The 23,046-nt window shown below is 38.7% G+C and overlaps 1 protein-coding gene across 6 annotated transcripts in view; it reads right to left on the bottom strand.

The window, feature by feature from the left end:
- Positions 1–23,046, bottom strand: part of NCOA1 (nuclear receptor coactivator 1) — a 276,492-nt gene that overhangs the window by 211,460 nt on the left and 41,986 nt on the right. Inside the window, exon 1 of one of the 6 annotated variants that reach the window (XM_073022821.1) lies at positions 233–639. The exons of the other annotated variants lie outside the window; for them this stretch is intronic. The gene's annotated coding sequence lies outside the window, so the exon portion shown is untranslated. Of the gene's footprint in view, positions 1–232; positions 640–23,046 lie in introns of those variants that run through there. 6 annotated transcript variants of the gene reach the window in all.

Below are 23,046 nucleotides of genomic sequence, written 5' to 3'. Positions count from 1 at the left end.
CAGATTTTAGGTACTGTGACACACCACTGTTTGTAAGCATACACAGATTCTTACACAGATGCTTTAGTTATTCAAGAAATGTCAATTCTCATTCTTGTCAGCACCAACAAGTTTTTAAAAACTAATTTAAAGATTAAAGATATAATAAATATATCAAGTTGATAAAAGGTAGTTGCTGGCTTTTTTAAAAGCTCAGATCCCCAAAGGAGGTATGCAATCAATTGGGGCTTGCCTTGGTATTCCAGGGAAGTTGCTGAAGTCACTCCAGCAGCAGTAGCCTGAGTATCCAGTTTCAGGTAAAGTGGAACAGTAAAAGGAAACAAGGTTCCTAGCAGAAGAACTCTGTAATAAAGAAGCACCTGATATCATGGCTATTATTCCATCCCAGGCCACTGGAAGTGGGATATTACAAATTAGATTTTACTAAATTAATGGTACAGTAGATCATGCTTATAATCCCAGCACTTTGGGAGGCCAAGGTGGGCAGACTGCTTGAGCTCAGGAGTTCAAGACCAGCCTGGGCAACACGACAAAACTCTGTTTCTACAAAAAATACAAAATTAGCTGGGCTTGGTGGCATGCACCTGTAGTCCCAGCTACTTGGGAGGCTGAGGTAGGAGGATGGCTGGAGTCCAAGAGGTTGAGGCTGCAGTGAGCTAGGATCACGCCACTGCAGTCCAACCTGGGTGAAAGAGTGAGATCCTGTCTCAAAAAAAAAAAAAAAAAAAAAAAAAAAAGAGAGTTTTACTGGCTTTTGCTATTTAAGGCCAAACTAATTTAGGTTTTACCACCCAGGGTTAAGTTTTTTACTAACATTCTCTTTATAATCACAAAGACAGGCAGTGGATCAGGCTCCAGAGATGGTCATTATACCGCAGGTCAGAAATGTAGGGCTAGTAAATTCTACCTGTGACTCCTACCCCTATCACTCTTGGACTTTATTCAAAACACAAACCATTCTAGCCAACTACCCTCTGTCCTATTTGCATGCCCCCAGTTATGCTTTCTCATCTACTCCATTTAGTCTCCCACTGCTACCCTTCCTTCCAACTTTTTCCACAAGGACCTCTGGAAATCCCTCTTACGTAAGTAAAACAAATCATCTATACATTCTCATCACTGAGAATGATGACCAACTCTGACCACTCACTGGCCAGCTCTCATCACTGACCATCACTGACCAACTCTTTCAACCACTGGGCTAAATCTGGCTCTCGAAAATAATGCTTTAGAGTGAAGGATAACACGGTAGAGACAAAATTCTCCAGAGTGACACTTCCAGATCCTCACAAGCAATTTCCTTCCTTCCCTGTGATGTCCCATCTGGCTGTATGACTCTCTTCTTCAATTTATCATTCAATATCTCACTCTATTTTTTCTAACCTGAGTCTAGACTCATTCCCTTGGATGCACTCTACCTACTCTTTCTCTATTCTAGTTGCTTGTTATCTCCAGTTTCAAAATCTTGGTTATCTCCCCAACTATAAATCCACATAGTATGCTATTTCTTGCTTCAGCTTCACCACCCTCAAACTCCTAATCCAATTGCCTGCTAGAGAACAATCACACAACCATGTGACTTGATCCTGCTTTAAAATTATGGTCTCAAAATTCAACTAGACACCAAATGCTGTGCAGCAACCCTTAATGCACCATTAATTAGGTCCTTCTCCCATAATTCACACTGCCTTTTTCCCAAACTTCTGCCACTCTACCCCTACTAGTTGAGAATCTGAAATCCAAAAATCTGAAATGCAAAATGCTCCTTTGTGCGCATGTCAGCATCCAAAAAGTTTTGTAATGTGAAGCATTTCAGATTTCAGATTTTCAAATTTGGGTTGCTCAACTTGTACTATTTATCTTGCTTACTTTTAACATGTTCTCCAGTCTTATCGCTGGCCCTTAATACAGAAGATTTTATTTTCAGGTGGATGGATTTGCCCATCATTGCATTTTTCATATCTTTTATTATTTCTCTGCTTTGAAATTTCTCCCCCTTTAATAATAGTAGATAATACTCTGATTTTCATTTTTCTATGGACTAATCTTCTCGATACTTCATTTCATATAATGTATAGAATGAGATTTGGCTCTAAACTGACCTGCATTTCAAATTACCAACCAGCTTTTCCCAGCCACATTAAGGAATTCTCATCATCCTTTGGTTTACAAAGTTTCTTCTTTTATATTTCATTTGTTTGCCCATAAGGTTGGTCTCTGAGCTACAATTTATTTAAGTAATTATTATTTCTTTACACGTTTTAATTTGTGATAAGAATATTCTTAGTATTTTCATCTATTTTTTCTGACAATAAACACATCTTATCAGATTCCAAGGGTATTCCTGGTGATTTCAGGAGTAAGAAATGGCTGCCTTGCCCATTCCACGTACTGTGTACCTCTGTTACAGTTTTTACCTATACAAAGTGCTCCTTTCTACTTTGAGTGATCATCCACACTACTACTGCATCTAAAACCAAAACCTTCCTAATTGTGCTAGAAAGCTACCTTTTTACATATTTCTCTATCTGGAGCCAGATTCATAAAACCTTGTCCTTCACAATTTTCCACACTTTGTATTCACTCTCTCATTGGTGAAAGCTGGCTTATGTAAAATAAAAGCATCTCACATCCAGTTTTTGTTTCATAGACTAACATTTTTATCAGCTCTGAAGAATTTTTCAGATCTTCCTATCTTTCAATATCTACATAGTTATGTCTATTGGTTTTCATTCTTTGAATACATGCTATATTCATGATTTAAAAATCAAAATGATATAAAAGGAAACCTATACCTAAGAAGCCTCATTCCCACATCATCCATATGCAGGTCACTTTGCCCTTGCTTACTGTAGGTCACCACTTTTACTAGTTTCTTGTATATTCGTCCAGCAATGCTTTACGCAAAGACGTTTACCTACAAATACAGTCTTATTCCTCCTGCCTTCTTACAAAAAATGTTCAGTTTTGCATCTTACTTTTTATTCAGCAGTATGTCCTGGATATCCAAGTTAGGAAATGTTTCTTTATTGCTTTTACAGCTCTACAATATTCCATTGCATCAATATATACTAGTGTTTGTATAACGAATTCCTTATTTTTCAAAAATTAGATTTTATGAATTTAAGTCTTATTTCTGACAATAATTTAGTTCAAAGGCAATAACTACACAAACAGCACAGAAACCTCTGTGGTGTGATTTCACAAATTTGTATTTGATTAATAAATACGAGCTTCCTTGTACGTCATTTTATCTTTTATCTCAAGTTTACTCTATGATCCTATATAAAAACTCAACAACCATTATGCTCATAAACTTGCAAAATCTTAGGGGAAACTGCCCAATCTCACTGAGGGTTTCAATGGGCCTGCAAAAACATAAAACACGTTCTACAAGAGACACAGTTAAGAATGCTCCATTCTACTTATTGGAATCAGGAAAGGCTTCATGGAGGAAATAGCTTGGGTTCAATCCTAAAAGATGAAGTGATCGAGAGGCAGATGAGGGAAAAGGGAAAACATTAAAGGAGGATCACCATAAACAGAATTTTTAAATTGTCAAGAACTCTAAGTAGTTCTATTTCTGCTTAGAATGCAGAAAGCCACAAAAGAATGTCATTTCCATCCTAATGAGAAAAAAAATCATATCTATAAAATCAAAACTTCTCTTGGTCTAACAAAGAGTAGAGGTTACAAGGCAATCAAGCAAATTTAATAAAATTCCAAGTACATTTTATTCCTCTTCTTAGAGGGATAACTCCTCCAAGCAAAGACTACACACAAACTGTCTGACCTTCGGCAGGTCACAGAAAAAGAAGTGGCCACTATACAATAGTAAAAGAAATAATTAGCTAAAATTTTAACAAATTCTTAAAGACCAAGTGTAACCTTCTATGTCAGTTTAGAATAGCTGGGGACCCCAGACATAAGGAAAGTTCTCACTCAGTTCCAAGATTTTCCACGTGCCTTGACCAGGTGCTCACAAGAAAGATTAGTATAATAGTAAGACAGGAAACCAGAGAGAGCCCTCATCATTAGGGGAAGTGTGCAGGAGGTGTCTAGGACAAGGCTGAAGCCTGATTCCCCAACTGTGCTCTCTAACACAGAAAAAAAGCCTCAAGCCACTAGGAGAACAGAAAATCCTCTAACCAAAGGTCCTGGCAAAAATCCATTGCTTCAGGGCAGAACAGAAGCAAAATGCCTCTGCCTCTGGGGAAGAGACAGACAAACACTCTCAGTTATGTGACAGGGAAAGATATAATGTTGCTAGGAGAGGGGTAGAGGCAAAAGAACCTCTGCCACCATGGTGGAGTACAGAGCAGGAAAATCCTGCACCAATACCAAAGAGACTTCTACCACCACTGTGGGAAAAGAAGGATATTCCTGTCCATGACCTACCACAAATACACGGAAGAAAGGGCAAGTCACAAGAAAGAGAGGGCAGGAATGCTGAGGCTGAGAAAGCCCAACTGATGCCCAGGACAAATGACCTGAATACAACTGAGTCTGAACCAGAACAAAAGAGAAGCCTGTTCTGTACCACAAGCATGGCACTGAATAACAAACAATAGGCTATCACTGGGAGAGGGGTAACGAAATATTGGTACTTCTGTTGCACAGATGTGCAAAGACTGTTGGAAGATGAGGATGATACAGGAACACAGAGAAAAATCTTGTAGAGCGACATGCCATTCTCTAAACACAAGGGACCAGCAGCCAACTGCTAGAGAAATATGAAGCTTGTGGTGCACTGAGAGGGTAATGACGGTGACAAAACCCAAAATCAGCTCAACTCTTGATTACACTGATTCAGCCTCCAATACAAACAACCTAACAAGAGGCAGCAGCAAAAGAGGATCACCTTAGTCTCTCTTGTCCTTTCTGCAGAGAGATGGAAACTTTAAAAAGATATGAAAGCTAAAAACAAAAAGAAAAAGATACCAGAGGTGAAAAATCCTTTTTCTGACTGCACTACCCCAGTCTGATTCAACTTTTATGTAACAAAGTTGTGAGTTGTTTTTCAGTTGCCATGGACCCCCAGGTTGAATGTCACACAACCTGAGCATGCCCAGATAAACCAAGCATGCAACCACAAGTGGAACCTAAGCGATCAGACTAAGGAACAGGGACTGAATTAAGAAGCAGACAGCCTGTGGCAGGATTCAGGATCCAATCAGATCAAGCCCTGGCATTACCCCAAGACAGGATCCAATCAGATTACACCTCTAGGTACCACCTCACTGCAAGATCCAATTAGATCATGCCTCATTACTATCCGACTATAAAACATGCCCCGGCTCAGGAGACAGATTTGAGCCACTCCCCTGTCTCCTAGTTTGGCGGCCTTGCAATAAACTTTTCCCTCTACAAAAACCTACTGCTTCGGTGTTTGGCTTTTGATATGGTTTGACTGTGTCCCCACCCAAATCTCAACTTGAATTGTATCTTCCAGAATTCCCCCATGTTGTGGGAGGGACCCAGGGGGAAGTAATTGAATCATGGGGGCCAGTCTTTTCCGTGCTATTCTCGTGATAGTAAGTCTCACGAGATCTGATGGGTTTTATCAGGGGTTTCCACTTTTGCGTCTTCCTCATTTTCTCTTGCCACCACCATTTCAGAAGTGCCTTTCGCCTCCCGCCATGATTCTGAGGCCTCTTCAGCCACGTGGAACTGTAAGTCCAATTAAACCTCTTTTTCTTCCCAGTCTCGGGTATGTCTTTATCAGCAGCGTGAAAATGGACTAATACAGTTTTCCGCTGCACACAGGCAAACAAACTTAGTTTAGTTCAGTAACACTTTGACTGGCTCAACAGTAGTCTGGACAGGGATGAAGAAAGAACAAGTGAACTTGCAGAGAGGTCAATAAAAACAATCCAGAATGAAACCAAAGTTAAAAAGAGTGGGGGTAAAAATACAGTTTGGAGTATTCAAGAGCTGAATTATATCGGAATGTCTACTACTCCCAGGAGAAAAAAAAAAAATAATGGACACAAAAAATATGGGACGAGATCATGGTCAAGAATTTTCCCAAATGAACCCAAGGCAACAAACCAGAGATCCAAAAAATCCCAAAGAACCCTTCATAATAAACACCAAAAGCAAACACACCAAACAAACATACATGGATATATCATAGTCAAACTGCTGAAAACGAAGATAAAAATCGCAAAGGTAGAGAGAGAAAAAAACATTACATACAAAGAACCAAGATTAAAATTACAGAAGACTTATCAGCAAAGTAGGCAAGCCAAAGAGAACGGAGTATATACCTTTCAAGAATTGAAAGAAAAAAAACTAAACATAGAATTCAGTTCTATGTATAGAATTCAATAACCAGAAAATATACTTTCTGAAAATAAAGGTGTTTTTTTTTTAACTAATAATACCTGAGATAATTCACTCCCTGAAGACACAGAATATGTTAAAGGCAGTTCTTCAGGCAGAAGTATAATACCAGGTAAAAATTTGGATCTATCAAAAAAGGTGGAAGGGAGGGGAGAAAGAGGAAGAAGAAGAGGAGGAGGAGGAGGGGAGGGGAGGGGCGACGTGAGAGGGAGAAAGAGAGGGTGGTAAAGACAAAGAGCATTAGAAGATAAATATAAAAGACTACTTTTTCTTACTTTGTTCACTGTAAGTTATTTACCAACTAAAGCAAAAATTAATAAGACTGTATTGTAGGGTTAGTAACACATAGAAGTAAAATGTGTAACAACATGACATAAAAAGGGGAGGTACAAAATTGAAGTACAGTGCTGTAAAATGATTATATGACATATAAAGGGGCATAATATTATTTAAAGGAAGAATGTGATAAGTTATATATCTTTCAAACTCTAGAGTAGCAGTTCTCAAAAAAGGGCAATTCCCACCCCCAACCCACCGTTGCTACCACCATGAAAACATTTAGCAAAGTCTGAAGGCATTTTTGGTTGTCACAATTGGGAATGGGGAGTGGTTGCTACTCATCTAGTAGGTAGACGCTGAGGATGCTGCTAAAAATCCTACAATACATACAAGATAGCCACCCTCCCACCCAACAACAACAATGAATTATTTGGCCCAAAATATCAATAGTATCAAGGTTTAGGAACCATGACCTATAGCAAGCACTAGGTAAATAAGTAGCTAAGAGTAGAGATAAAGTGGAATCATGGAAAAGGATTAATTCAATACAAGGCAAGAAAAGGAGAAAAAATTTCTGGTTCTAGCTCTTTGAGGAATTGCCACACTGTCTTCCACAATGATTGAACTAATGCATATTCCCACCAACAGCATAAAAGTGTCCTATTAATCCACAGTCTCACCACCATCTGTTGTTTCTTGACTTTTTAATAATAGCCATTCTGACTGGCATGAGATGGTATCTCATTGTGATTTTGATTTGCATTTCTCTAAATTTCTCTAATGACCAGTGATGTTGAGCTTTTTTCCATATGTTTGTTGGCCACATAAATGTCTTCTTTCAAGAAGTGTCTGTTCGTGTCCTTTGCCCACTTTTTAATGGGGTTGCTTTCTTCTTTTAAATTTGACCCAGCAATGCCATTACTGGGGATATACCCAAAGGAATATAAATCAGTCTACCATAAAGGCACATGCAAGCATATGTTCACTGTAGCACTCTTCACAGTAGCAAAGACATGGAATCATCCCAAATGCCCATCAATGATAAACTAAAGAAAATGGGGTACATATACACCACGAAATACTATGCAGCCATGAAACAGAATGAGATCATGTCTTTTGCAGGTACATGGATGGAGCTGGAAGCAACACAGCCAACAGAAAACCAAACACCACATGTTCTCACTTGTAATTGGGAACTGCACAATGAGAACATATGGACACAGGGAGGGGAATAACACACACTGGGGCCTGTCACAGGAGTGGGGGAAGGGAGAGTATCAGAATAAATAGCTAATGCATGTTGGGCTTAACACCTAGGTGATGGGTTGATAGGTGCAGCAAACCACCATGGAACATGTTTACCTATGTAACAAACCTGCACATCTGGCACATGTATCCTGGAACTGAAAATAAAATAAAGAGGAAAAAATAAACAAAAAAGGCCCAAAATACAGAAAACTAGCAAGATGGTATGTTTAAATCCAAACATCAATAATTCAATAGAAATAATCTAAGTATCCTAATTAAAAGAATAAATTATGAGGTCAAATTTTAAAAACAAGATCCAACTGCATCCTATCTACAAGATACCTACTTTAAATATGAAGAGAAAAGTTAAGTAAAAAGGATAGAATAGAAAGAAAAGACAGAACTGATTTAATAATATCTGACAAAACAGACTTCAGAACAAGAAATATTTCCAGTAATAAAGTGGAACACTATATAATCACAAAGAATCAATTGATTAGGAAGACATAGCAATCCTAAATGTGTTACTATCTAACAATACAACTTCAAATTAAATGAAACAAAAATTGATAGGACTGTAAGGAGAAATAGGCAAATCCACAATTACAGTTATAGAGATTAATACTCCTGTTATTAATCAATAGAAGAAGAAGACAGAAAATAACTAAGATACAGAAGACCTGAAAACATTACCAACTAACTTGATCAAATTGGACATTTACAGAACACTCTACATAAGAGCAAAAACTATGTTCTTTTCAGGAGCACAGGGAATATTCACCAACAAGGACCGTATTCTGGTCCATAAAACAAACTTTAAGATATTTAAAATACTTCAAATCAAATAATGTATTTTTTCTGGCCAAAATGGAATTAAATTAGAATTAATAACTGAAAGATAGATTAAGAATACCAAAGAGTTGGAAATTAAACAACATGTTTCTAAAATACTCCATGGGTAAAATAAAAAAGTGAGGAAAATTAGAAAATATTTTTAACTGAGTGAAAATTAAAAGAGAAAATATCAACATTTGTGTGGAGGGCCTTTTCCTCTCAGAAGTCCCCTCTCTCTCACTATAGTGAGAGCTATTTTACTTTTTCTTTCTTTCTCTTTCTCTTGCCTATTAAACCTCTGCTCCTAAACTCCTCGTGTGTATCTGTGTCCTAAATTTTCCTGGTGTGAGCTGATGAACTCCAGGTATTTACCCCAGACAACACAGCCACTTCATATTGGGAACCTCGTCTGGGATAACAAGGTACAACATTCATCGAAATGGTAATGGTAAGTAGAAAAGCGGACTCCAACCCTGTCCTTTCATTTTGGAGCTCTCAGCCTCCATTTTAGAATCAAATCAAATCAATAACAGGCATCCGTCAGCCAGCTAAAAACACGGTTAGCGTGGTTGCCATTCTTAAAGACTCGGATGTGTGACTTACTAGAGAGAACATCAAGAATCCCCCAGCATCCACAGGTTGCTGGCCATGTTAGCCATGTTTGAACCAGCTTCCTTTCACAGAGGATTTAGCCGTCATGAAAGGCTGGAAGAGGTTCTAGAGCAACTGAGGATTTCTGGCTGGGACTACCCCCTGGTATTATCCAAAGGTTTCTGGACTGACCTCAGCCTCCAACTGCCCAAAGGGGTGTCAGCAACAGGATCTCCAACTTTTCTATCGTAATTTCCTTCTTTCCTGTTCATGACTGCCATATCTCCTGTCCTCTTTTCCTCTCCAAAGTCCCCTCTCTCTCATTAGAGACAGAGCTGTTTTCCTTTCTCTTCCTCTTGCCTATTAAACCTCTGCTCCTTAAAAAATGAAAAACAAAACAAAACAAAACAAAACAAAAAACAGGGATACTACTAAAGTAGTTTTTAGAAACTTACAGCATGAAATACTTACATTAGAAAACAAGTAAGGTCTTGAATCAATAATTTAAGCCTCCATCTTAAGGAGGTAGAAAAAGAAGAGGAGTAAATTAAATACAAAGCAATTTGAAGAAAAAAAATGGAAAACAAAACATAGATAATATCTATGAAACATAAATCTAATTCTTTGAAAAGTTCAATGAAACTAAATAAATTTCTGACCAGAGTGATCAAAAAAAAAGACAGAAACCACAAATTACCTACATTGGTAATGAAAGGGAGACATCACTAGAGATTTTATAGCTATTAAAGGGGTAATTAGGGAATATTCTGAACAATTTTATGGCAATAAACTCCACAACTTAGATAAAATGTACCAATTCCTTAACTCATAATTTAAAACCTTCCCATGAAAACAGTTCCATGACAAAGGCTCCCTTGGTGAATTCTACTAAACATTTAATGAAGAAATCATACCAAAATTACAAAAACTCTTCCAGAAACAAGAAGAAAACATTTCTCAATTCATTTTATGAGAATATAGTATTGACCCTGATAGAAAAATCAGACCAAAACAAACTGTAAGAAAACTACAGACCATCATACTTTCATGAACATAGATGGAAAATATCTTAACCAAATGAATCTAGCCAATATACAGCAAGAAATATGTATCATAGCCAAATACCATTTATCCCAAGAATGCAATGTTGGTTCAACATATGAAAGAAAATCTACTAATGTAATCCACCACATCAACAGACTGAAAAATAAATGATCATCTTAATTAATGGAAAAAAAAAAGGCATTTGGGCTGGACACAGTGGCTCACGCCTGTAATCCCTGCACTTTGGGAAGCCGAGTGGGCAGATCACTTGAGGTCAGGAGTTTGGGACCAGCGTGGCCAACAAGATGAAACCCCGTCTCTACTAAAAATACAAAAATTAGCAGGGCGTGGTGGCACACACCTGCAATCCCAGCTACTCGGGAGGCTGAGGCAGGAGAATCACTTGAACTTGGGAGGCAGAGGCTGCAGTAAGCCGAGATCACCCATTGCACTCCAGCCTAGGCGACAGAGTGAGACCCTGCCTCAAAAAAAAAAAAAAAAAAGGCATTTGAAAAACTTCCACAATCATTCATGATTCAAAACTCTCAGAAAACCAGAAACAGAAGAGAACATCCTCAACCTATGTATCTATAACAAATATATAGCTAACATTATACATAATCACAAAAGATTAAACGTTGTCCCCTAAGATGATGAACGAGGGAGGCAAGAACGTCTGCTCTCACCACTCCTATTCAACAATGTACTATATTGTACTACACTGTCAGTACAGTGATGTAAGAAGGAGGAATAAAAGCCAGAAGATGGATTTTAAAAGAGGAAACCAAACTGGTTTTTTCCACAAATGACAAGATTGTCTATATAGAAAATCCCAAAGGATTAATGTACTGAATTTACCTAATAAATTTCTACTACTAAAACTATTAAATGAATTGAGTAAAATTGCATAAGACAAGGTCAACACACAAAATTAAATTGTACTTCTAGTGGTAGTAATGAATAATTAGAAATAAATTCACAAAATAGTAGCAATTGTATAAGCATTAAAAAGAAATAGAATATAACAAAATAAATGCAAGATTTGTGTGCTCAAAAATATAAAGTACAGGCTGGGCACGGTGGCTCACGCCTTTAATCCCAGCACTTTGGGAGGCCAAGGCGGGCAGATCACGAGGTCAGGAGATCAAGACCATCCTAGCTAACACAGTGAAACCCCTTCTCTACTAAAAATACAAAAAATTAGCTCAGTGTGGTGGCATGCGCCTGTAGTCCCAGCTCCTCGGGAGGCTGAGGCAGGAGAATCTCTTGAACCCAGGAGGCAGAGGTTGCAGTGAGCCAAGATCATGCCACTGCTCTCCAGCCTGGACAACAGAGCGAGACTCCATCTCAAAAAATATATATATACACATTATATATACACACACGTATTATATATATAAAATATATAAAGTACAGTGAGAAATGAAGGACCTCAATAATTGGAGATACATTATTTTCACATATCAGATCAATCAATATTGTTAAGATGTCAATTTTCCCCCAAATTAATGTAAATCCAATTAAAATCCCAGCAGGCTTTTTATAAAAACTGAAGAGCTGATTCTAAAATTTTATGAAAATGCAAAGAAACTAGAATAGTCAAAATACTTTTCAAAAAGAAGAACAAAGTTGGAAGACTTAGATTCACTGATTTCAAGACTTTCTATAGAGCTACAGCAATTAAGATACTGCGATTCTGCCATAAGGATAAACACAAAGATCAATGGAACAGAAAGGGATAGTCCAGAAATAAATCTACATATTATGGTCAATTGATTTCAAACAAAAGTACCAGAGTAACTCAATGGAAAGAGAATTGTCTTGCAACAAATGGTGCTGGAACAATTGGCAGTCTATGTGCCAAAACAAACAAACAAAAACCCTCAACCCACACCTCATGTCTTATACAAAAATTAATAGACCTAAATATAAAAAATTCAAAACTATACAACTTAGGAAAACATAGGAAAACATCTTTGGGATTATAGGTTAGCCCAGGGGTTGGTAAACTTATCCTGCAGAGGGTCAAACAGTCTCTGTTGAAACTACGCAACTCTGCCATTGCAGCATGAAAGCAGCCATAGACAATACATAAACAAATGTTCACAGCTATATTCAAATAATATTTTATTTACAAAAACAAGTAGTGGGCTGAATGAGGTCGTTAGTTTGCCAACCTCTCACTGACGCAGAGTTTTTATATATGATGCTTAAAAACACAAACGATAAAAGAAAAATAAATAACACTTTATTAAAATTTTAAACTTGCTGTTCAAAAGATAGTGCTATAAAAATGTAAAGACAAGCCACAAATTTGGAGAAAATATTTGCAAAACAAATATCTGACGAAGGACTTGTCTTCAGGACATAAAGAACTCTTCAATACAATAATAAAAAAATAAACAATTCAGTAAAAATAATGGGCAGAATATTTGGACAATGCAAAAATGACAACTCTTAAGCAGTCTAGAGACATGGTACATATGTTTAATCTTTCCTACTGGTCTTTATGCTGTCTGAAACAGAACACATCCTGCCTGCCTGGTTCTGCCTTACACAAAAAGACAACCACAAATGAAAACTATCAGAGCTTTTTTTTTGAGACAAAGTCTTCCTCTGTCACCCAGGCTGGAGTGCAGTGGCACAATTGCAGCTCACTGCAAACTCTGCCTTCCAGGTTCAAGCAATTCTCCTGTCTCAGCCTCCCAAGTAGCTGGGATTACATGCCCAGCTAATTTTTGTATTTTTAGTAGAGATGGGGTTTCACCATGTTGGCCAGGCTAGTCTCAAACTCCTGACATCAAGTGATCCGCCCACCTCGGCCTCCCAAAGTGCTGGGATTTCAGGCATGAACCACTGTGCCCAGCCTATCAGAGCATTTTTAAAGTTAGGTAATACAAATACTTGGTACAAAAAGGAAACTGTACAAAACAAGTAACGGTGAACAGGAATTTCCCTCCAATCATCCAGCTCCCTTCCCGTGTTTACTGTGTATTCATAGATATTCTATGCATATAAAAGCATACAAAAACAAAGGTGGCATATTTGATATGGTTTGGCTGTGTCCCCATCCAAATCTCATCTTGAATTCCCATGTGTTGTCAGAAGGACCTGAAGGGAGGTAACTGAATCATGGTGGCAAGTCTTTTCCCATGCTGTTCTCATGGTAGTGAATAAATCTCACAAGATCTGATAGTTTAATAAGGGGGAGTTTCCCTGCGCTAGCTCTTTCTCAGCCTACTGCCATCCATGTAAGATGTGACTTGCTCCTCCTCCCCTTCCGCCATGATTGTGAGACCTCCTCAGCCACGTGGAAATGTAAATCCATTAAACCTCTTTCTTTTGTGAATTGCCCTATCTTCGGTATGTCTTTATCAGCAGCATGAAAATACACTAATACAGTAAGTTGGTACTGGAAGTGTGGTGTGCTGCTGAAAAGATACCCAAAAATATGGAAGCAACTTTGGAATTGGGTAACAGGCAGAGGCTGGAACGGTTTGAAGTGCTCAGAAGAAGAGAGGAAAATGTGGGAAAGTTTCAAACTTTGTAGAGACTTGTTGTATGGCTTTGGCCAAAATGCTGATAATGATATAGACAATGAAAGCCAGGCTGAGGTGGTCTCAAATGGAGATGAGGAAGTTGTTTGCTAAAACTTATGTTTCAGCAAAAAGATTGGCAGCATTTTGCCCCTGTCCTGGAGGTTTGTGGAAATCTGAACTTCAGAGAGATGATTTAGGGTTATCTGGCAGAAAAAATTTCTAAGCAACAAAGCATTCAAGAGGTGACTTGGGTGCTGTTAAAGGCATTCAGTTTTAAAAGGGAAATAGAGGCCGGATGTGGTGGTTCATGCCTGTAATCCCAGCATTTTGGGAGGCCAAGGCAGGCGGATCACAAGGTCAGGAGATTGAGACCATCCTGGTTAACACAATGAAACCCCCGTCTCTACTAAAAATACAAAAACAAAATTAGCCGGGCACAGTGGCAGGTGCCTGTAGTCCCAGCTACTCAAGAGGCCGAGGCAGGAGAATGGCGTGAACCCAGGAAGTGGAGCTTGTAGTGAGCTGAGATCGCGCCACTGTACTCCAGCCTGGGTGACAGACAGACTCCGTCTTTTTTAAAAAAAAAAAAAAAAAAGGAAAATAGAGCATAAAAATGTAGGAAAATTGCAGCCTGACAATGTGATAGAAAAGAAAATTCTATTTTCTGAGGAGAATTCAAACTGGCTGCAGAAATTTGCATAAGTAATGAACAGCTGAACGTTAATCACCAAGACGGGGAAAATATCTCCACAGCATATCAGAGACCTTTGTGGCAGCCCCTCCTAACACAAGCCCAGAGGTTTAGGAGGAAAAAATGGTTTTGTGGGCCAGGCCCAGGGTCCCTTTGCTATATGCAGTCTAAGGACTTAGTGCCCTGTGTGCCAGCCGCTCCAGCTGTGATTAAAAGGGGACAAGTACAACTCAGGCTGTTGTTTCAGAGGGTGCAAGCTCCAAGTTTTAGCAGCTTCCATGTGGTGTTGAGCCTGTGAGTGCACAGAAGTCAAGAACTGGGGTTTGGAAACCTCCACCTAGATTTCAGAAGATGTATGGAAACGCCTGGATGCCCAGACAGAAGTTTGTTGCAGGGGCGGGGCTCTCATTGAGAACCTCTGCTAGGGCAGTGCAGAAGGGAAATGTGGGGGCTCGAGTCCCTACTGGGGCACCACCTAGTGATGCTGTGAGAAGAGGGCCACCATCCTCCAGACTGCAAAATGGTAGATCCACCAACAGCTTGCTTCATGTGCCTGGAAAAGTCACAGACACTCAACACCAGCCCATGAAAGCAGCCATGAGGAAAGCTGTACTCTGCAAAGCCATGGGGGAGAGCTGCCCAAGACCTTGGGAACCCACCCCTTGCATCAGCTTGTCCTGGATATGAGACATGGAGTCAAAGGAGATCATTTTGGAGCTTTAAGATTTGACTGCCCTGCTGGATTTTGGACTTGCTTGGGACCTGCAGCCCTTTGTTTTGGACAACTTCTCCCACTTGGAATGGCTGTATTTACCCAATGCCTGTACCCCCAAGTATCTAACTTGCTTTTTGATTTTACAGGCTCACAGGTGGAAGGGACTTGCCTTATCTTGGATGAGACTTTGCTCTGTGGACTTTTGAGTTAATGCTGAAATGAGCTAACACTTGGACTGTTGGGAAGGCATGTTTGGTTTTGAAATGTGAGGATGTAAGATTTGGGAGGGGCCAGGGACAGAATGATATGGTTTAACTGTGTGCCCACCCAAATCTCATCTTGAATTCCCACATGTTGTGAGAAAGACCTGGCGGGAGGTAACTGAATCATGGGGGCAGGTCTTTTCCCATACTGTTCTCGTGGTAGTGAATAAATCTTACAAGACCTGATGGTTTCATAAGGGGGAGTTTCCCTGCACATGCCCTCTTTCTTTGCCTACTGCCATCCATGTAAGACGTGACTTGCTCCTCCTCCCCTTCCACCATGATTGTGAGGCCTCCCCAGCCATGTGGAACTGTAAGTCCATTAAATCTCTTTCTTTTGTAAATTGCCCAGTCTCAGGTATGTCTTTATCAGCAGTATGAAAACAGAGTAACACAATACTATAGAGTTTCATATCTTTTTTTTTTTTAACATAGTGTATCTTAGCACTCATTTCATAGCATTCCTTATAGAATACCCTCATCCTTTTTTTTTAACAATCTCATGATATATGAATACATCACAATGTAATCAGCCTCTCACTGATTATGTCATTTGCAATATTTTGCCATACAGAAAATGCTGTATCTCTGTACTCACGAAGCAGAATTACTGAGTCAAAGAGTATCTGCATTTATGATAGTCTCTGCTAAACTGTGCTCTACACAGTTTATCAGGGCTTAAAAAAACACGGACACGTGTCAGTAAGCCATCCAGTTCAGGGAAAACTAAGATGAAAGAGTAAATTCTCATAATATAGCTGCAATTACTAAGCAAAGATGTTTTTGAAGACTTTCAACTAAATAATCCAAAATACTTATTAAATTTATAGTGAATAACAAGACAAATGTATAATGAATGACAACAAAAAAGAGGTTTATTCAGGCCTCCCATTCTCCCAAAATATTTTCTATTAAATTAAAGTAATAATTTTAATTTGAGATTTATAACCTAATTTCTAAGAGGACTTATGTTGTTACAAGTTAAAATACAAGATAAAGAGGATTAATCATAATAAAATCATGTAAATAAATTAAAAGATTAGATACTGTAATAGATGGTATGGCCACATACTATCTTCCAAACATGGCTGCCATTGATTATTTCCTTACCAATGTGCACATGTCATTCCACCTATTAAGAGATGAGGCTTTATTTCCTAGTCCCTTGAATCCTGGCTGGCCTTGTGACTTGCTCTGACCAGCAGGAAGAATGTGGTCAAAGTGACATTCTGAAACTGCAGGAACCTGGAAGACTGGCAGCTTCCCCTTACTCCCTCTTCTTGGAAGCCAGAAGCCATGTAAGAAATCCAACTACCCTGACACCACAATGCTGTGGAGACGCCATATGGAGGCATACAAAAGTGTCAGACATATGAAGAAAGTCTGAGACTGTTCAGCCCACACCAGTTACCCGCTGAGTATGTGATCCCAACCGATGCCACACAGAGCAGAAGAATCCCCTATCTGAACCCTGTGCAAACTCCTGATCCAAAGAATTGTAAAAATTATAAATCACTGCTGTAGACAATTGAAACAGACACTATCAAGCTCATGATATCAGCAAATTACAAACACCAAGTGTCAAATTTGGGTCCATGTTTTCCAGGTTATAAGTTTTCATTTTTCAGTAAGAAGAAAATGAAAACATGTAAATTGTATATCTTAACTAGATGCACTTATACAAAGAACAATGAACCTAGGACTATAGTTTCAAATATTATTTTAGAAATTTTTAGAAAATGCACATCACTTAAATGATGTTTCTTACAGACTGATTCTATACAGACAAATAACATATCATTAAATCAGAACTAAGCACAGGCCTTTTCATGTCAGAGAGACTAAGATGATGTGGTCTTGATACTTTTGTTCTCTGAAGACTTAATACAAGAAACTACATGAACTCATAATTAGATATTCATTAGACTGTCTGTCTCATATCTGATGTGAATCTTTTTGCAGTAAGCTAGCTTTTTTTTTTTTAAGAGATGGGATCTTGCTCTGTCGCCCAGGCCAGAGTACAGTGGTACAATCATAGCTTCAGTGAACTTTTGGTAGACACTAAATAGCTGTCAGTTTGTGATTAAATCTAAAAAAAACAGGCCAGGTATGGTGGCTCATGCCTATAATCCCAACACTTGGGGAGGCCAAGGCAGGCAGATCACTTGAGGTCAGGAGTTCAAGACCAGCCCGGCCAACATGGTGAAACCCCATATCTACTAAAATACAAGAATTAGCTGGGTGTGGTGGCTCACACTTGTAATCCCACCTACTCAGGAGGCTGAGGCAGAAGGATTGCTTGAAACTGGGAGACAGAGGGTGCAGTGAGCCGAGAACATGCCACTGCACTCCAGCCTGGGCAAGAGAGTGAGATTCCAACTCAAAAAAATAAATAAATCTAATAAAAACACAGAATAAATATTCTATAAGGCCGGTTAAATTTAGAGCCATATACATAAAGAGCACAAGTATCTACCTCTCCCCACAAACTGTTCCCTCTGAGATCACCAACATTCTTTAATGCTATATCCTATGTAAATACCTTGGTCCTTGACTGATCTCAAACAGAATCTATACAAATAACCATTCCTTCTCAGTCACCAAGTGCAGCCCATACTCAAGGGGGTTGTAGGAGGTGGGAGGTTAAGTTCCACTTCCTTGAGGAGGGAAGTGTCTGCACAAATTATTTGGAATTCTTCTGTACAAGATAAATAAATAAGTAGGGACAGTTATTTATTTAACCATTTATTTTAATCAGTGTGGACTTAGGGATATTTATTTTATGCTTTGGGTCATAATCCAATAATATGATATTATTTATTTGATTGCTCAAATTGTTCTAGCTTCAGTCATTGGGTGCTCTTTTAGTTGGTTCCTGTATCCCTTTGCCAATCCCCTGTCCTTTTGCATTTTGCATATTTTCTTATTTTCTGGCACTCTACAACGTTCCAGGCTCATCTTGCAAATTCCCTGCCCCAGCCCTAGAATCAGCCATTTTCCAAGGAGCCTTAGTTCTTTCTATTGGAGAATGGTATGAGAAACCAAGATCTGATGCTGGGTGTGCTCATGCTACTGGGTTGTCACTGCTCCTAGGCCCTCTCAGCAGACAGAGCTAGTAAATAAATGTATGTATACTACGCTATGTATACATACATATCTGTAGTTATTTCTGAATCTGTATCAATATTAAGGTAAATGTTTGTTCAATGCTTATGTTTCAAACTCTAATTCAGTACCACGTGGTTCATTCTAGCCTTCCTAAAGAAGAATCAAATGGACGCAATAAAAAATGATAGAGGGAATATCACCACCAAGCCCACAGAAATACAAACTACCATCAAAGGATACTACAAACACCTCTATGCAAATAAACTAGAAAATCTAGAAGAAATGGATAAATTCCTGGACACATACACCCTCCCAAGACTAAACCAGGAAGAAGTTGAATCTCTGAATAGACAAACAACAGGCTCTGAAATCGAGGCAATAATTAATAGCCTGCCAACCAAAAAAAGTCCAGGACCAGACGGATTCACAGCCGAATTCTGCCAGGGGTACAAAGAGGAGCCGGTACATCCCTTCTAAAACTATTCCAATCAATAGAAAAAGAGGGAATCCTCCCTAACTCATTTTATGAGGCCAGCATCATCCTGATACCAAAGCCTGGCAGAGACACACACAAAAAGAGAATTTTAGACCAATATCCCTGATGAACAACAATGTGAAAATCCTCAATAAAATACTGGTAAACTGAATCCAGCAGCACATCAAAAAGCTTATCTACCACAATCAAGTTGGCTTTATCCCGGGGATGCAAGGCTGGTTCAACATATGCAAATCAATAAACGTAATCCTTCACATAAACAGAACCAATGACAAAAACCACATGATCATCTCAATGGATTCAAAAAAGGCCTTCAACAAAATTCAACAGCCCTTCATGCTAAAAGCTCTCAATAAACTAAGTATTGATGGAATGTATCTCAAAATAATAAGAGCTATTTATGAGAAACCCACAGCCAATATCATACTGAATGGGAAGAAACTGGAAGCCCTTTGAAAACGGGCACAAGACAAGAATGCCCTCTCTCACCACTCCTATTCAACAGAGTGATGGAAGTTCTGGCCAAGGCAATCAGGCAAGAGAAAGAAATAAAGCGTATTCAATTAGGAAAAAAGGAAGTCAAATTGTCCCTATTTGCAGATGACATGATTGTATATTTAGAAATGCCCATCGTCTCAGCCCAAAATCTCCTTAAGCACTAAGCAACTTCAGCAAAGTCTCAGGATACAAAATTAATATGCAAAAATCACAAGCATTCCTATACACCAATAACAAACAGAGAGCTAAATCATGAGTGAACTCCCATTCACAACTGCTACAAAGAAAATAAAATACCTAGGAATTCAACTTACAAGGGATGTGAAGGACCTCTTCAGGGAGAACTACAAACCACTGCTCAACGAAATAAAAGAGAACACAAACAAATGAAAGAACATTCCATGCTCATGGATAGGAAGAATCAATATCGTGAAAATGGCCATACTGCCCAAAGTAATTTATGGATTCAATGCCATCCTCATCAAGCTACCAATGACTTTCTTCACAGAATTGGAAAAAACTACTTTAAAGTTCATATGGAACCAAAAAAGAGTCCGCATTGCCAAGACAATCCTAAGCCAAAAGAACAAAACTGGAGGCATCATGCTACCTGACTTCAAACTATACTACAAGGCTACAGTAACCAAAACAGCATGGTACTGATACCAAAACAGATATACAGACCAATGGAACAGAACAGGGGCCTCAGAAATAACACCACACATATACAACCATCTGATCTTTGACAAACCTGGCAAAAACAAGAAATGGGGAAAGGATTCCCTATTTAATAAAAGGTGCCGGGAAAGCTGGCTAGCCATATGTAGAAAGCTGAAACTGGATCCCTTCCTTATACCTTAAACAAAATTTAATTCAAGATGGATTAAAGATTTAAATGTTAGACCTAAAACCGTAAAAACCCTAGAAGAAAACCTAGGCAATACCATTCAGGACATAGACATGGGCAAGGACTTCATGACTAAAACACCAAAAGCAACGGCAACAAAAGCCAAAATTGACAAATGGGATCTAATAAAACTAAAGAGCTTCTGCATGGCAAAATAAACTACCACCAGAGTAAACAGGCAACCTACAGAATGGGAGAAAATTTTTGCAATCTACCCATCTGACAAAGGGCTAATATCCAGAACCTACAAAGAACTCAAACAAATTTACAAGAAAAAAATAACCCCATCAAAAAGTGGGCAAAGGATATGAATAGACACTTCTCAAAAGAAGGCATTTATGCAGCCAACAGACACATGAAAAAATGCTCATCATCACTGGTCATCACAGAAATGCGAATCAAAACCACAATGAGATAGCATCTCACACCAGTTAGAATGGCAATCATTAAAAAGTCAGGAAACAACAGATGCTGGAGAGGATGTGGAGAAATAGGAACACTTTTACACTGTTGATGGGAGTGTAAATCAGTTCAACCATTGTGGAAGACGGTGTGGCGATTCCTCAAGGATTTAGAACTAGAAATACCATTTGACCCAGCCAGCCCATTACTGGGTATATACCCACAGGATTATAAATCATGCTGCTATAAAGACACATGCACACATATGTTTATTGCGGCACTATTCACAATAGCAAAGACTTGGAACCAACCCGAATGTCCATCAATGATAGACTGGATTAAGAAAATGTGGCACATATACACCATGGAATACTAGGCAGCCATAAAAAAGGATGAGTTCGTGTCCTTTGCCGGGACATGGATGAAGCTGGAAACCATCATTCTCAGCAAACTATCACAAGGACAGAAAACCAAACACCGTATCTTCTCTCTCATAGGTGGGAACTGAACAATGAGAACACTTGGACACAGGGCAGGGAACATCACACACCGGGGCCTGTCAGGGGGCAGGGGGCTGGTGGAGGGAGAGCATTAGGAGAAATACCTAATGTAAATGACGAGTTGACGGGTGCAGCAAACCAACATGGCACATGTATACCTATGTAACAAACCTGCACATGTACACATGTTCACATGTACCCTAGAACTTAAATAGAAAAAAAAAAGAAAATGCCCTCCAGCTCCACCCAAGTTGCTGCAAAAGACATTATTTTTTTCTTTTTATGGCTGAGTAGTATTCCATGTTGTATATATGCCACATTTTCCTTATCTACTCATTGGCTGATGGGCACTTTGGTTTGTTTCATATCTCTCCAATTGTGAATTGTGTGGGAGTGCAAATATCTTTACAAGGTGGTGATTTCATCTCCTTTGCATATATAACCATAAGGGGGATTGCCAGGTCGTGTGGTAATTTTATTTTTAATTTCTTTAGGAATCTCCATACTGTTTTCCATAATGGCTGCACTAATCTACATTCCTACCAACAGTGTACAAAGGTTCCCTTTCCTCCACACCCTTGCCAACACTTATTATCTCTTGCCTTTTTAATAATAGCTATCCTAATGGGTGTGAGGTGGTACCTAATTCACTATGGTTTTCAACTAAGCCAGTCCAGCACAGTCACTCTAGATAATCTTGCACTTTAACACTCAGAATGCTATAAGAGCATTTTTTATTGTGAGGCTATAATACTGCTGATATGAGGCTATAAAGAAGTCTGATATGTAAGAAATCCCAATAAGACTTTGGCCACATAGTAATCAACCCCTTTTAAAAGGTATCTTCTATTCTAAATATTCATGAATACATTTTCCTCTCCTCACTCTTCCCTTTCAAGACATTTCTCACTGTTTCTCTTCTCTACCAGCACTGAAGAGATCTGCAAAGGTCTAATATACCTAAGTCTAAATGTATGTGGACTCTGGGCTTTGCCATTTTAAAGTACTGAACAAAATAAAAGGAAAATACAAATGAAGTGGACTGCATATTGTTTGTTTAATTTGCATATAGATGATGAACTAGTGGGAAGAAGCTATGTGGAAACGGCAGGTAAATTAAGAATAATTATCCTCAGCAGAAAAAAGAATACAAAAGTTACCTGAAAGGCAAGATGATCAAAAGTCAAAAATCCGAAACACAGACCCAGGACCACATTATTGCAAAAGTGTGTAAGAAACAGGTTTTTCCACTCATCACATTTGTCTTTATTTCTCAAAATAAAATACCTGTGATTAGCTAAAATTCCACAGCATTAGTCACAATAAAGATTCTCACTAAAACATTCCAACATAAATGGGAAGGCAAATGTAACTATTAAACCAGTGATTCTTCTCTAGCTCTGAACACTACACAGATCAATCATTTTTTGCTTAAATCAAAACTGCACTGAATATCTTTTGTCCAACACTCTTTCAGATATTCTGCTCACCGAGAGCTAAAAGACGTACAAATGTGATGCCAGAAAAAAAAGCTACTGTCAACTCTAAACCTGGAAATCTTTGGTTGCAACTCTTTGGATGCACTT

This window comes from Chlorocebus sabaeus, chromosome 14 (assembly GCF_047675955.1).
Source record: "Chlorocebus sabaeus isolate Y175 chromosome 14, mChlSab1.0.hap1, whole genome shotgun sequence".
NCBI classification, from domain to species: Eukaryota; Metazoa; Chordata; class Mammalia; order Primates; family Cercopithecidae; genus Chlorocebus; species Chlorocebus sabaeus.
The sequence above is the reverse complement of the archived record's forward strand: the minus strand, read 5'-3'. Positions and strand labels throughout refer to the sequence as shown.